The sequence below is a fragment of the Mercenaria mercenaria genome, chromosome 9 (genome assembly GCF_021730395.1).
Source record: "Mercenaria mercenaria strain notata chromosome 9, MADL_Memer_1, whole genome shotgun sequence".
NCBI lineage: Eukaryota > Metazoa > Mollusca > Bivalvia > Venerida > Veneridae > Mercenaria > Mercenaria mercenaria.
The window spans coordinates 41,589,632-41,603,265 of NC_069369.1; the positions used below are offsets into that span (position 1 = coordinate 41,589,632).

Sequence of the window (13,634 nt, forward strand, 5' to 3'; positions counted from 1 at the left end):
TACCCTTTTCTTCGGCAGTTTTAAGAACTTTTAATTCAAAAGCAGGCACAGCAGCGTGTCAAACCATTGACATTGTGTATTGCGCTATTAGCTACCCGCATGTACTAAGGAAAATGTTATCGGAGTACACAGCTGTTTGGGTCATGACGTAATGTGTAGTGTCGCGAGCGTGTCAAAAAGCCAGACATGGAATACACGAGGTACCGTATTTAAATGCATAACAGACACACTGCATTAAATTGGATGCCAAATAATTACGTTTTGGGTGGATTAAACCACACAGAAACACTTGACAGATAGTTTGAACGATGTTTTTAAGTTTTGTAAAAAAATTCATTTTTTATTTTTTTACCTCAAATAAACGCCCCCTCTTTCGAAAATGTAACGCCCCCGGGGGCGTTAATACGGGAAAATACGGTAAGATCGAAATATATTTCACCGAGTGAACACCAACAAGTTGTGCAGCCACAAGTAAAAATGTAAATTATAGTGTTCATGAGTGAGATATAATTCGATCTTACATGTAAAACAAACAAATTTTCTTTTTATTTTATGATTTGCAATAGTGTTAACAGAATTATACCCATTTTACATGTGCAACATCATATGCATTGCAAGATATCTATGTAAAAAAGTTGTCAAATAGCTCGATGAAGTTTCTAGAAAATTCTTTTACTTTTTATTACGGTGAAGCATTTATCTTTATGTTCAAGAATATTTTGCAAAGAATTTCCGATTATTTATAATTCATATTCTTTGAAAAATAAAAATGATATTTGTACTGCTTGATACAAGGATAATATCAATTTTATTTCACTGATATATTCCAGAATTTCATGGAAAAGCATAAAATAAAATGGCATAATCTCCTTACACTTTGTGTGTCTGATTCTAGTACATGAATGGTTTTATTACAGATCTGTCAACAGGGTCACTTTTATAACAACATTCATTAATTGTATAAATACATTGTTTAAGTTTTATGCTTCTTCAGAAATGTTTGAATAAATCTTTGCACATCCAAATCAATAATAGTATGTCTATTTTTCCAAATATTTACATTTACATTATGCATGCAATTTCTGTTAGCTTAATGCAAAGCAATGAATTATTCATTAATACTTTGTCTATTTTCAGTTTGTGTTTGGGTGCAGTTTTGGCTAATTGGTCTTACGTTGTTGCTACAGATTGATCAAGGTTTGTCCTTAGTTGTAATGCCTTAATAATTAGCAGCTTTTTATGCCCCCCCCCCCCCTTCAAAGAAGGAGGGGTAAATTGTTTTGCAGATGTCTGTCGGTTTAAAGGTATGTAGACCAATCCGTTTCCGGATGATAACTCAAGAACGCTTGGGCTTAGGATCATGAAAGTTGATAGGGAGGTTGGTCATAACAAGCAGATGACCCCTATTGCTTTTGGGATCAGGAGGTCAAAGGTCAAGGTCACAGTGACCCAGAACAGTTAAACGGCTTCCGGATGATAACTCAAGAATGCTTGGGCCTAGGATCATGAAAGTTGGTAGGATGGTAGGTCATGACCAGCAGATGACCCCTATCGATTTTGAGATTAGTAGGTTAAAGGTCAAGGTCACAGTGACCTGGAACAGTTAAACGGTTTCCGGATATCACTCGAAAATATTTGGGCCTAGGATCATGAAAGTTGATAGGGAGGTTGGTCATGACCAGCAGATGACCCCTATTGATTTTGAGGTCAGTAGGCCAGAGGTGAAGGTCACATTGACCTGGAACAGTTAAACCATTTTCAGATGATAACTTGAGAACGCTTGGGCCTAGGATCACGAAACTTAATAGGGAGGTTGATCACGACCAGCTGATGACCCATATTGATTTTGAGGTCAAAAGGTCAAAGGTCAAGGTCACATTGACCCAGAACAGTAGAACTTTTGTGTACAGTGACCAAATAATTTCTGTTCCTTTTGCAATTACTGAATGCATCAAGGGGGGCATTTCATGTTCTACGAGCTCTTGTTGTTCAGATTTTACTGGCTAAAGTACATGGACATTTTGAGATACTTTTGAAAATCTGTATGAATCTTCATGGTTTTCACTTGTTTTGTTATTTTCTCTGTATCAGATATATGCATTTATTTTCAGTCGTATTTTGTGTATGTTTGCAAATTCCTCGGTGTTTCAAACTGTAATCAAGTGGCTGCATTATGTCTCCAACATGTGGGGAAGAAATCTTGATTTGATGGTGTTGGTCCGTCTATCAGTCATTCTGTCACAAAGTTTGTCCGTGCAACTCCTCCAACACCACTGGGCGATTTACACCAAACTTTACAAAGTAATTTTTGCCAAGCCTTGTTGTGCATGTCACGGGCATGTTCTGATTCAGTGATTTTCAGAGTTTTGGCCCTTGATTTGATGTATATTTTGCAGTGTTTACAGTATTTGACATATGCCATTGGGCTGAAGTTCACCAAACCTCGCAAGTGATCAGTGTGAAGCTGGTCGTGAATATTATCAGCACGTTCTAGAATGATATTTAGTGGAATTATGACCCTTGATTTGTCATGTTCTGTGATGTCTGTGCTACTTCTTCAGTGTTCGAAATTCGCGGTAGTCCGATAGCCCGTGGCTACCGAATTTCAGCTTGGGCTACCGATTTTGCGCAGATACAAGCCCGACCGGGCTACCGCTTTTTCCTAATGTGTTAAAAACAAAATGTTAAATAAACGCGTATGGCATCATAATTTCATAACTCTCCATTAATAAACGCTTACACATCACACATTGTCCAGGTTGATGAACGCTTATTGAATTAATGACGCATCGTCCAGATTGAGGAACGCTTATTGAATAATTGAAACTGTATGAGCGTACTCGATTGGGTGGTCAGAATCGTGAGGGTACCGAATTCAAACTATTCCTTAAGTTCTTCCAAACGGGTGATTTAGATTAGTTAGAACAAAATCATGCATAAAAAACTTTCATAAATGCAAACCAATGCCGCTCACATTACCTGTTAGAATTAAGACGGTCGGAAGACTGTTCCAATTCATTTAATTCCTGTTCTTATTCTAGGAATCCCCAATCGAGCATGCCCTAAGAAACAATAAACAATATGGCGAACTTCTTCAACATAAAGTATTTTGACAGTGCGAAACCGGGTATAAAACGGAAGTCAGTCAGTGATTAAATTGTTTGAAAACATGGCAAACACATGTCTTTTTTATTCCTTCAAGCATACACAGATGTTGGTAAAACAAAATATTTTATGGTGTTAAAGTTTGGGCTAGTGAAATTGGTTTCGGGCCAGTAAAATTTCCTATCTGGTAGCCCGAATGGGCTAGTGTATTCAAATCCGAATTTCGTACACTGCTTCTACTATACCACTGGTTGCACCAAGCTTCATAGGAGTTACCACTGCCAAGCCTAGTTGTGAATATTGTTGGAATCATGGTTCCGTGATTTTCACTGGAGTTATGGTCTTTAACTTGTGGCATTTTACAATGTCTGCATGTTAAATGGTGGGAGACATACGTTTTTAGCTCAACTTTACGAAAAATAGGAAGAGCTATTGGACTTGTGCATGTGTCCGCATCGACGCGGAGTCCCTGTTTGGTTTTTGTATTTAAGCTGTTAACTCAGTAACCACTTGTTCACTGTGAAAAACTGACTTATATTGCACAGATTCAATAACTCTATTTTGCTCTTTTTTACAAAATTATGCCCCATTTTTGACTAAGCAACTTTTGGTTAAGTTTTTTATACGCCCGAAGGGACGTATTATGTTATGACGCTGGTGTCCGTCTGTCCGTCCGTCTGTCCGTCCGTCCGTCTGTCCGTCTGTCCGTTAGCAATTTTGTGTCCGCTCTGTAACTCTTGAACCCCTTGAAGGATTTCAAGGAAACTTTACACAAATGTTCACCACACCGAGACGATGTGCAGACCGCATGTTTTGGATGTCTCACTTCAAGGTCAAGGTCACACTTAGGAGTCAAAGGTCATATCAGTTTGTTTCGTGTCCGCTCTGTAACTCTTGAACCCCTTGAAGGATTTCAAAGAAACTTGACACAAATGTTCACCACACCAAGACGACGTGCAGAGCGCATGTGCCGGATGACTTGCTTCAAGGTCAAGGTCACACTTAGGGGTCAAAAGTCATATCAGTTTGTTTCGTGTCCGCTCTGTAACTCTTGAACTGCTGGAAGGATTTCAAAGAAACTTGGCAGAAATGTTCACCATATTGTAACGATGTGCAGAGCGCATGTTCCGGATGACTCGCTTCAAGGTCAAGGTCACACTTAAGGGTCAAAGGTCATATATGACTTTGCTTTGTGTATATTGCTCTGCATTGCAGTGGTCTTGTTTTTATTTGGCAGATATCTTTTTTGTACTTACAATAATTTTTTTTTTGAATTACTTCCCTTTTATGTTACTATAAATAGCTTATTTTGAAACTTTTTTATTATTGGCCGTAGGGAAAAACCGAGACCACTTTTCTGTGGTACAATATGGATGGTACCTCCAATTTTAAGGTGTATTTTTACATACCTATACCTGATAAGGATTTTTTTGTAGACTTTGATTTTTTTTTTTGTGGACTTAGATTTGTTTTTTGAAGTTTTCCTTTTGTTGTTCCAGTCCTTTGGGGCTACAGCAGTCAAGTTCTTAAAATTTTGCTCCAATCCTATGCTGTAAGCCTTCGGGCGTATATTGCCCCCCATGGCGGCGCTCTTGTTTTATGTAAGCTGGTATCTCAGTACCAATTAAATGGGAATAGGTTTAAACTTTACACACTTGTTCACTGTGATGTCCGGCATACAGTGCACAGGTTCCATAACTCTACTATTCATTATACTCCCAGATACTAGTATCTGGGTGCTATACTGGATTCCAGTTCCGTGCGTCTGTCCATCTGCAGGTTGAGCTGCAGAGCACTCCACTGTTCCATGTTTTAGCAGTTTACTTCTAGAGGTGAGCCATATAAGGGGATACGAACACCATTTTTAGAAAGTCCAGGTAAAAGCTTGAAAATGAAGCAAATTGGGGAAAATTTCATAGGAAAAACAATAAATATGTAATGAACCTTATGTCAGTATTGATGCCTATTTATATAGATAAAACAGCACAATTATCAAATATTGCCTGTCTAATGTCTATTTACAGTGTGTCTGTAAGTGCACTGAATTATCCCAGTGGTAGCAGAAGCATATGTTTGTACTTTCACTCAATTTAAATAATTAATACCATGGGGACTGAAGTAGCACTTACGGCTGGTCTGTATTTCCATTTAATGTGGGAGGGGCATACCAAAGCTATTTTGTCAATATATTTAGGCATACAGACGCTAAACAGAAAAATGGCGCGAAAAAAAATGGTAGTCGCATAATGGCGGATACAAATAGTCCTCAGTTTTTTTTGCTCTGTAGAGCTATTTTCCTTATTTTCTTTGCATTTTTTTTTTTTTGCTAAAATCACATGACAGATCTATGCTTGAAATATAGGTAGCATTTTCATAATGAAATAACAACATGACAAAATTTTTCATGGAAACTTAGATTATACACCACCAGTATAATTTGGGGTCTCATTTTTTAGCTGATTTTGCAGTTTGTGTGTTGGACTGAAATTAATTTTCTTGCATCAAACATGACCCCCACTTTTATTTTGATTTTTAGTTAGCACTGACAATATTCTTCAAGAAAATGTAAGTTACAGACATTTAAAATGGGTCCTGATGTGTACTGCGGTCATTGGAAATAGGTCAGTTTTATATAGAATAAAGAACAAGAACTATTTAGTGTGTTATAACCTTTATACCAAGCTGACATCACTAGACTTAAGGTACAAATAATAAATCAAATCTAAATTGTGACGCCTTCTATCACTCTGGGAGAAGTACGTTCCATGTTAGTCATGTCTCAACGATATCATGTGACAACAACTCAATGACGGCTGGTCATGGTATCGCTCAGTATGACATGTCTGATATAATTTTAATGTATGATAATTACTTTGATTACATTTACTTGTGTCTTTGTATGAACATGTATTCAGATTCTAAAAGTAATTGCACAAAGTGATTAAAACATTTAGATTTTAGAATCATTCGTCTGTTTTTGAGTAAATATAAGTATTTTGCTATTTTCCAGAATAAAAACTGTAGTACACATTTTCAAAAATCAATAAAAATCAATAGAAAGTCAATGATAAATTAAATGCTGTGTCTCAGAAATATATTTCTGCAACTACTTTATCAATAACACTCAATAATGATCTAATATCATGTTCTTCACTCTAACCGATGATGTTACAAACTGTGCACAAAGACACAGGCTAATCAAAGTATTGCGGCTAAACACATTACTTATATTTGAGTAAAACATACCAGCATGTCTAAATATGATTAAAAATTCAGATTTTGTTCAGTGTGTATTAGTTTATTTTGATCTTGTTTTTCCATTAAACGGTTTTCCAAAGATATCTTATTCAAAATGAAAGCAATAATAATTGTACGGCGGCACAGAGTTGACTTATACTATTGCGTGCGCGCATCTTAATTATCATTCAGTCTGTAAAAAGATCTATTTGAAGCACAGGATGCAACAAAGCAACATAAAGTGAGCAAGTAAATATAAGTTATTATATATGCATGAGTTCTGCAGCAGAAATATTACTTCCGCAAAAGAACGAATGCATATTCAAGGGACAGAACGTGAAGTTGTTGCACACATACACTGGGACCCCGTTGTAACGCTGTCGTGGGGGTCCAAGGTTCCAGACCCGCGGATCTAGCGGGGTAAAATTTATAACGCGGGTTGGCCGTGAGCGGTATATGCAATACCCCACCCACCAGTAATGTATTAGACGTATTTCAAACGCTGTTTTATGTTACATAAACGGGACATTTGTTTACCTTAAATGCTACTGGAAAATATATTAAAAGAATTATAACACTATGTCAGCTTCCCATTTCGTAGTGATTCTAAAAGAAATGTGGAATTGTGTATCCCGAAAGTAAACATATAACGCTGTGTGAGAAGCGCGCGGTCGTGAAAATTACATATGCAATGCATGGGTTTCTGTAACTAAAAGAGAAAAAATGCGGACAGTCTTAAAAAAATAGTTTTTAATACAATGTAGAAAATGGATAAAATAAGAAAGACAATTGTTAAATCACCGGCATTTCGTTAATTCCGATGTACTGTATGTGATGATTACTAAAAACGGCTGCATATTATTACAAAACTGGGCTTGTTGTTTGATTTTTATTCACTCAAATGTTCGTGTCATCCCCTTAATTGGTGCAAACTTAAACGGTTTGATAGTTGACTGACCAATGTTACACGATTGTTATGCAAACAATCTAATTTTGACACGGTACTGATTGCCTAATTGTCACATGTCTACATGTATTCAAACTTTAACAAAGGCGATACGCAAACAAGTAAGCTAGCAGACAATCATTGTTTTTTGTCACAGTTGTCATGGCAAAGGTGTTAATGTACAGGTACATGTAGTTTTAACGCAGGTTATGATCAAATTAAATAACATCTGTGGATTAGGTTTTGTTTTTTTTTACCCCCGAAAATTTGGGAGCCAAGAGCATACCGCGTTATAACGGATACTGCGGTATATCAAGTAGCGTTATAATGGGTTTAGAGTGTACTTCAAGGGAGCGAAATGGTTGCAATCTTTAAACATGGCAGATATTTGCTAAAATTATCGCATGTACGTTTATTTTTCATCAGGTAAGTGGGTTTCTATGGTATTTTGAACTCTACGCATATGAGCATGCATCAGTTTGATGTCTACGTCACACTGGCTTTTGCATTTCAGCGTCGTAGATTTCGAATTGTCGAATTTATTGAAGGTATAAAATGGTCAAATGCATGTTTTGATATTTGAACGAGCTCGTTTCTTGCCGATTATTTAATTATTATGATCAAACTAGCCTGTTCTAGGGCCCTTAAACGAGACAAAACAACTAATTGTGCAGAATTTCATAAAAATTTGGTTCTGCATGTTTCACAAATAATTTCATACTCACATAAATCTTGTACAAGCTCTTTTCTTTTTTGTTGAAAACTTGTACTTCAAGCAGTTTCAGACACAAACTTCGTCTTGGAAAATAGTGTCCAACTCTCGGAAGATGTTGATTGTGTTACTTGTATAGAACTTGTCCTGATTGGGGTTGTATACTTTTGCAGCACACACGGCCCTTTTGATGTTTTAAAATAACAATTTGTTTCATAAAAACCATGTCATATTATCATGAAACTTGGTAGGGAGTATTGCGCGGCTAACAATTGAATGCACCGACATTAAACTCTATAAAACAATTTCATTTTATAATTATTTGAGAACAATTTAATGTATTTCCATATTTTAGGTTGAATATGTGTTACCATCTTGCTAAGCTATAAAAAGGTCATTAAATTTAGAAAACGAAATGTAAGAAAGTGCAATAAACGGCATGAAATGAAGAGGTGCCGGACATGTATATTTTAAGAGATGCATTATTACACTCCAAGATTCTTTAAGGTAGTTCTGCACGTTTAATAAACCATAAGTGATGGCGTAACGTCATTTATTCGGAAAACGTAGAATAAAGCCTGGATTCAGGGTACGGAAAACGAAAATCAGTTTATGAATTAATGGCAACCTGTGAGTAAATTTATCAAACTGGCACTGTTTCTGTCTTTCTGAAGTTAAAATATGATATTAAAACATCTGACACGTTAAATAAAGTGCAATAAACGGCATGAAATGAAGAGGTGCCGGACATGTATATTTTAAGAGATGCATTATTACACTCCAAGATTCTTTAAGGTAGTTCTGCACGTTAAATAAACCATAAGTGATGGCGTAACGTCATTTATTCGGAAAACGTAGAATAAAGCCTGGATTCAGCATACGGAAACGAAAATCAGTTTATGAATTAATGGCAACCAGTGAGTAAATTTATCAAACTGGCACTGTTTCTGTCTTTCTGAAGTTAAAATATGATATTAAAACATCTGACACGTTAAATAATTAAAAAATGTCTTAAAATTAGCTTGAAATAGGCGGTTCACTTTAATCATGGCCAAGTGTCTCAAAAATAAGCACACGGACCTATACATTTTATTTCACCATATTATAGGCCATATGTTTATTTACAACTGTGAGAAAAATTTCTATCAACAAAAATGTTATGAAAGTTGCAATTTTCCCATAGACTCCCGTTATGAACAAGAGGGCCATGATGGCCCTATATCGCTCACCTGTTATCATTGCACTTGAGGACAAGAAGGCTCTCAGAAAAAATATCTTAAGTCCCAAAGGACAGGAACAACAAAGGGAAGAAATTTAACCAAAAAGAAAAACAAAATTCTTACAAGGTATAGATATGTCAAAGTACACCTAAAAATTGGAGGTACCATCCATGTTGTACCACAGAAAAGTGGTCTCGGTTTTTCCCTACGGCCAATAATAAAAAAGTTACTAAAAATAAGCTGTTTATAGTAACGTAAAAGGGAAGTAATTAAAAAAAAATTGTAAGTGAACAAAAGAAGGATCTGCCAAATAAATCTGTTGACATAAATGAAATTTCAGATCAGTATCTTCATTAGTTACGGAGATGTATCCATTTTAATTTGAAATAAAGGGAGGTAATTTGACATAAAATGTGTCCATAGTTATCTACCCTGATTGTCTCAGTCCAACTAATATCAGTAATGAAATTTCAAATTAGTCCTATAAGTACTTACTGATATAAATCCATTTTGATTACAATCAGGGGAGGTAATCAGATATAAAATAACTCTGGAACCTACGATTGGATCTGATTCGTCATGGAATCCAAGATTTATTGTTGCTGAAGATAATTTGGAAGTTTGTATCAAATTAAATCATAAATGAAGTCTCTATATGGCTGCAAAAGCCAAAATAGCCAATTTTGGACCTTTAAGGGGCCATAACTCTGGAACCCATGAAGGAATCTGGCCAGTTCAAGAAAGGAAGCAAGATCTTATGGTGATACAAGTTGTGTGCAAGTTTGGTTAAAATCAAATCATAAATGAAGCTGCTATTGTGCAGACAAGATCAAAATAGCTAATTTTGGCCTTTTCAGGGGCCATAACTCTGAAATCCATAATGGGATCTGGCCGGTTCAAGAAAGAAACCAAGATCTTATGGTGATTCAAGTTTTGTGCAAGTTTGATTAAATTCAAATCATAAATGAAGCTGCTATTGTGCAGACAAGGTCAAAATAGCTAATTCTGGCCCTTTCAGGGGCCATAACTCTGGAACCCATAATGGAATCTGGCCAGTTCAAGACAGGAACCAAGATCTTATGGTGATACAAGTTGTGTGCCAGTTTGGTAAAAATTAAATCATAAATAAAGCTGCTATTATGCAGACAAGGTCAAAATAGCTAATTTTGGCCCTTTCAGGGGCCATAACTCTGGAACCCATAATGGGATCTGGCCAGTTCAAGAAAGGAACCGTGATCTTATGGTGATACAAGTTGTGTGCAAGTTTGGTTAAAATCCAATCATAAATGAAACCACTATCGTGCAGACAAGAAATTGTTGACGCACGGATGCACGCACGGACTGACGACGGACGAAGGGTGATCACAAAGCTCACCTTGTCACTATGTGACAGGTGAGCTAAAAATAGCATGAGGTCGAAATTTTTCAAATCAGTATAGCAAGAAATCAAGCAAACGACCCTATCTTTTTTATTTGCTGGATTTTCTTAGTATATTCCAAAGTTTTAAAAAATCAGTGTTTAATCAAATTCTACATTGTAGAAAAAATTTTGATCCGAACGTGCAGAACTATCTTAAGTGCAGGTTTTCGTCTTTAAGAAGAAGCACATGACTTTTTCGCCATTATAAAACGAAAATGTTTTACAAATTATGTCTATGGACTGTCCCAAAAGTAAGTGATAATAATAAAGGGGAAACATTGGAAAATAACAGATGGGTTGGGAAAAATCAAATCAAATATTTCAAGTAAGTAAATGTTCAAAAATGCCTTACGATGGTACTATTGCAAAACTATTGCAAAACTATTTCTGAAATGAGGTATTTTGAAGAAACTAAGGGATTCTTTTGGACAGGCCAGAGATTATTTGGAGGACAATTTGTCAGATTCAAGCGTGGCTTTGCCCACTAATTAATGCATTTGGTAGTGATGAATTTTAAAAATCAGGCATCCTATTAAATAGAAAACATAGAAATCTTTGGGAAAGCAATGAAAGATACGTCATTCACGATTATGTTTGTTGTGAAAAAAATAACACCAAACTCAGTCAGCATTTCTTATTTTCTTTAAGAATCACTAGTTCCAGTTTATCACTACAAAATGCAATAATTGACATTGTTTAATACTGTCTGACGGAACAGAAAGATTGATGTCAGATGATGATGAATTGTAGTAACCTACAGTTGCTTTTCTTCCTTGAACATTTAACCCCTGATGGGCAAATCCATGCATGAATCTGACAAATTGTCCCTCCAATAATCCTTGGCCTGTCCAAAAGAATTCTTTAGTTTCTTCGGTGTACCTCAATTCAGAAATCGTTTTGCAATCATACCATTGTAAGGTATCTTTGAACAACTTAAAGGAGTTCATCACAATATTTTGTGCGCAGCTCAATCGCGCAGCAAGCGATAACCACTGTAAAGTTCAGGATTCGCCGCCGAAAGTGCATAATTGTCGGATATGCAGCGCACTCGCGCAAAAATATCATATTTACTGACAATATAGGTCGTGCATCCATATTTTACCTTTAAAAGTGATGGTGTTTTATTGGAGGAGTAGTCGTAGGAAGTGCTCCAATCGAATACATTGTGGACAGCCAATTTGAAATTAAACTATTTCGTCCAGTAATGTTGCAGCCGACTCCAAATCAAATAAAATTCCAGAAAATCTTAACGTAGATCTATCTCCTTCAAGTTCAAATGTGACTTCCTAAAAATGTTGTTATACTTTTTTGTGCCCCATCCCGCATTTCACGTAGTAAGACGAGTTATGGCCCTTGACAGTCAGATTGTACATAAAGGGTCTAAACATTTGTGTCGCATATACCTCAAAAGTATAGGCGCCAAGAGTCATGAAACCACACAAGAATTAAATTCAGCATGCGAAGTTGTGCACCAGTGCTTTTATTTGAGGTTTCACTCAGTAAAAACAGATTTATGTCCCTTGACGTGGTCAAATATATATGTAAATGGCATGTGAAAGCTTGTGTAGCACGTTTCTCAAAATGTATTTGACCTAGAGGCATGCAACCTTAAAGGAGCATTATTCCGCATGTGAGTAAGAAAAATAGTTATAAAACTGATTATAACATTGTGCAATTTGTTTTGTAAGGAAAAAAATGTTCATAATTTTTAGGTGGGTGGAGTAATGAAAAAATACTTTTGTGGGTGGAGTGAACATTTTTTAATATTTCTTGAAAACAAGCACGGGTTGATATTATTTTTTTGGTTTAGATTTTTTTGTCTTAGTTCTAGCTTACATAATATAAAATTTGGTAAAATTCTGTCCGCTAGATTTTTCATATCATTAAGAAATACTTCGTGTTTTTCTCAGTTTTAGATACTTTTGACATCTGTCAAGAGTAATTTTTCTGAGTTAATATATCTATATGTTGACATTTTATGCATAGCTATAGTTGTTTCATTAATTGTGATGCATAAACAGTAACATCAGAGTGAAACTTTGAATAAATAGTTGTTTGCAGTAGTTTTATTATGACATGTATGTATTGTTTCTTCAGACCAAAATACCGATTTGGTGTTCTTAATAAACTTTGAATATTGAAAAAAGAAGCACGGGTACCTATCATTTTTATTTTTTATTTTAACTTGTCATACATAAATCTATAAATATGCAAAGTTACAAAAAATTCTGTCCGCTAGAAATAATTGTGAAAAACATCTTTAAATGAAATACTTGTAATAGAAAGAGCATTGAAACTCAAGGGTAAACGATTTGTACGAGTATAAATTGTTTAACTGAGAGTTTTAATGTTGTTTCTGTTTTGTATCATAGCCATCCATATATGGTAGTTCAGTAGGCGTTCCGCATTGCCATATACAGCAGTTCAGTGAGTACTTAAAATCCTTGCTTTACAAATGTGTGAAGCTCAGGCAAAATAAACCAATGCGAGCGCATAAAATCAATAAAATGCACTTCGCTGTCTGCTGTTAGAGACACGCCTATACACGCTGGCATACTTTCCTATCCAACAGTGCGGTTACTAGCGTGCGGGTATTTAATACCTGCACACTTTTAGTTACCACACCCTGCGCTCACCGTATACGATTTACCTGCACCAAATTTGTTAAGAAAAAACACCGAGCTATGATACAAGTCACAAGTAGAATGTCAAAAATGAAGTTGCCTCATTAATTTTACCTAAAGTTTGTTGATATATTTTTCACTTTTATCATTGCTGGTGTAATATGTATGATTGCTTGCTGAAGGTACACTGTCAATTTCTTATTCTTCGATCTTATTTGAATGATTTTCGCTCCCAAAATTTAACATTCTTTTAAAAAGATTATTTTATAGTTTCCACTGATTTCTCTTTATTAATACCACTTAAGTTTTAAGCAGTACATGGTAAATTTTAGCAAAACATTTTTATACGCCCGTTTGAAAAACGGGACGT

General features: G+C 35.7%; 1 protein-coding gene across 3 annotated transcripts in view; it reads left to right on the forward strand.

Moving 5' to 3' along the window:
* Window positions 1-1,128: 1,128 nt before the first annotated feature.
* Window positions 1,129-13,634, forward strand: part of LOC123546989 (complexin-like) — a 196,688-nt gene continuing 184,182 nt past the window's right edge. For all 3 annotated transcript variants that reach the window (XM_053551308.1, XM_053551310.1, XM_053551309.1), the window contains exon 1: window positions 1,129-1,197. The gene's annotated coding sequence lies outside the window, so the exon portion shown is untranslated. The remainder of the gene's footprint in view (window positions 1,198-13,634) is intronic.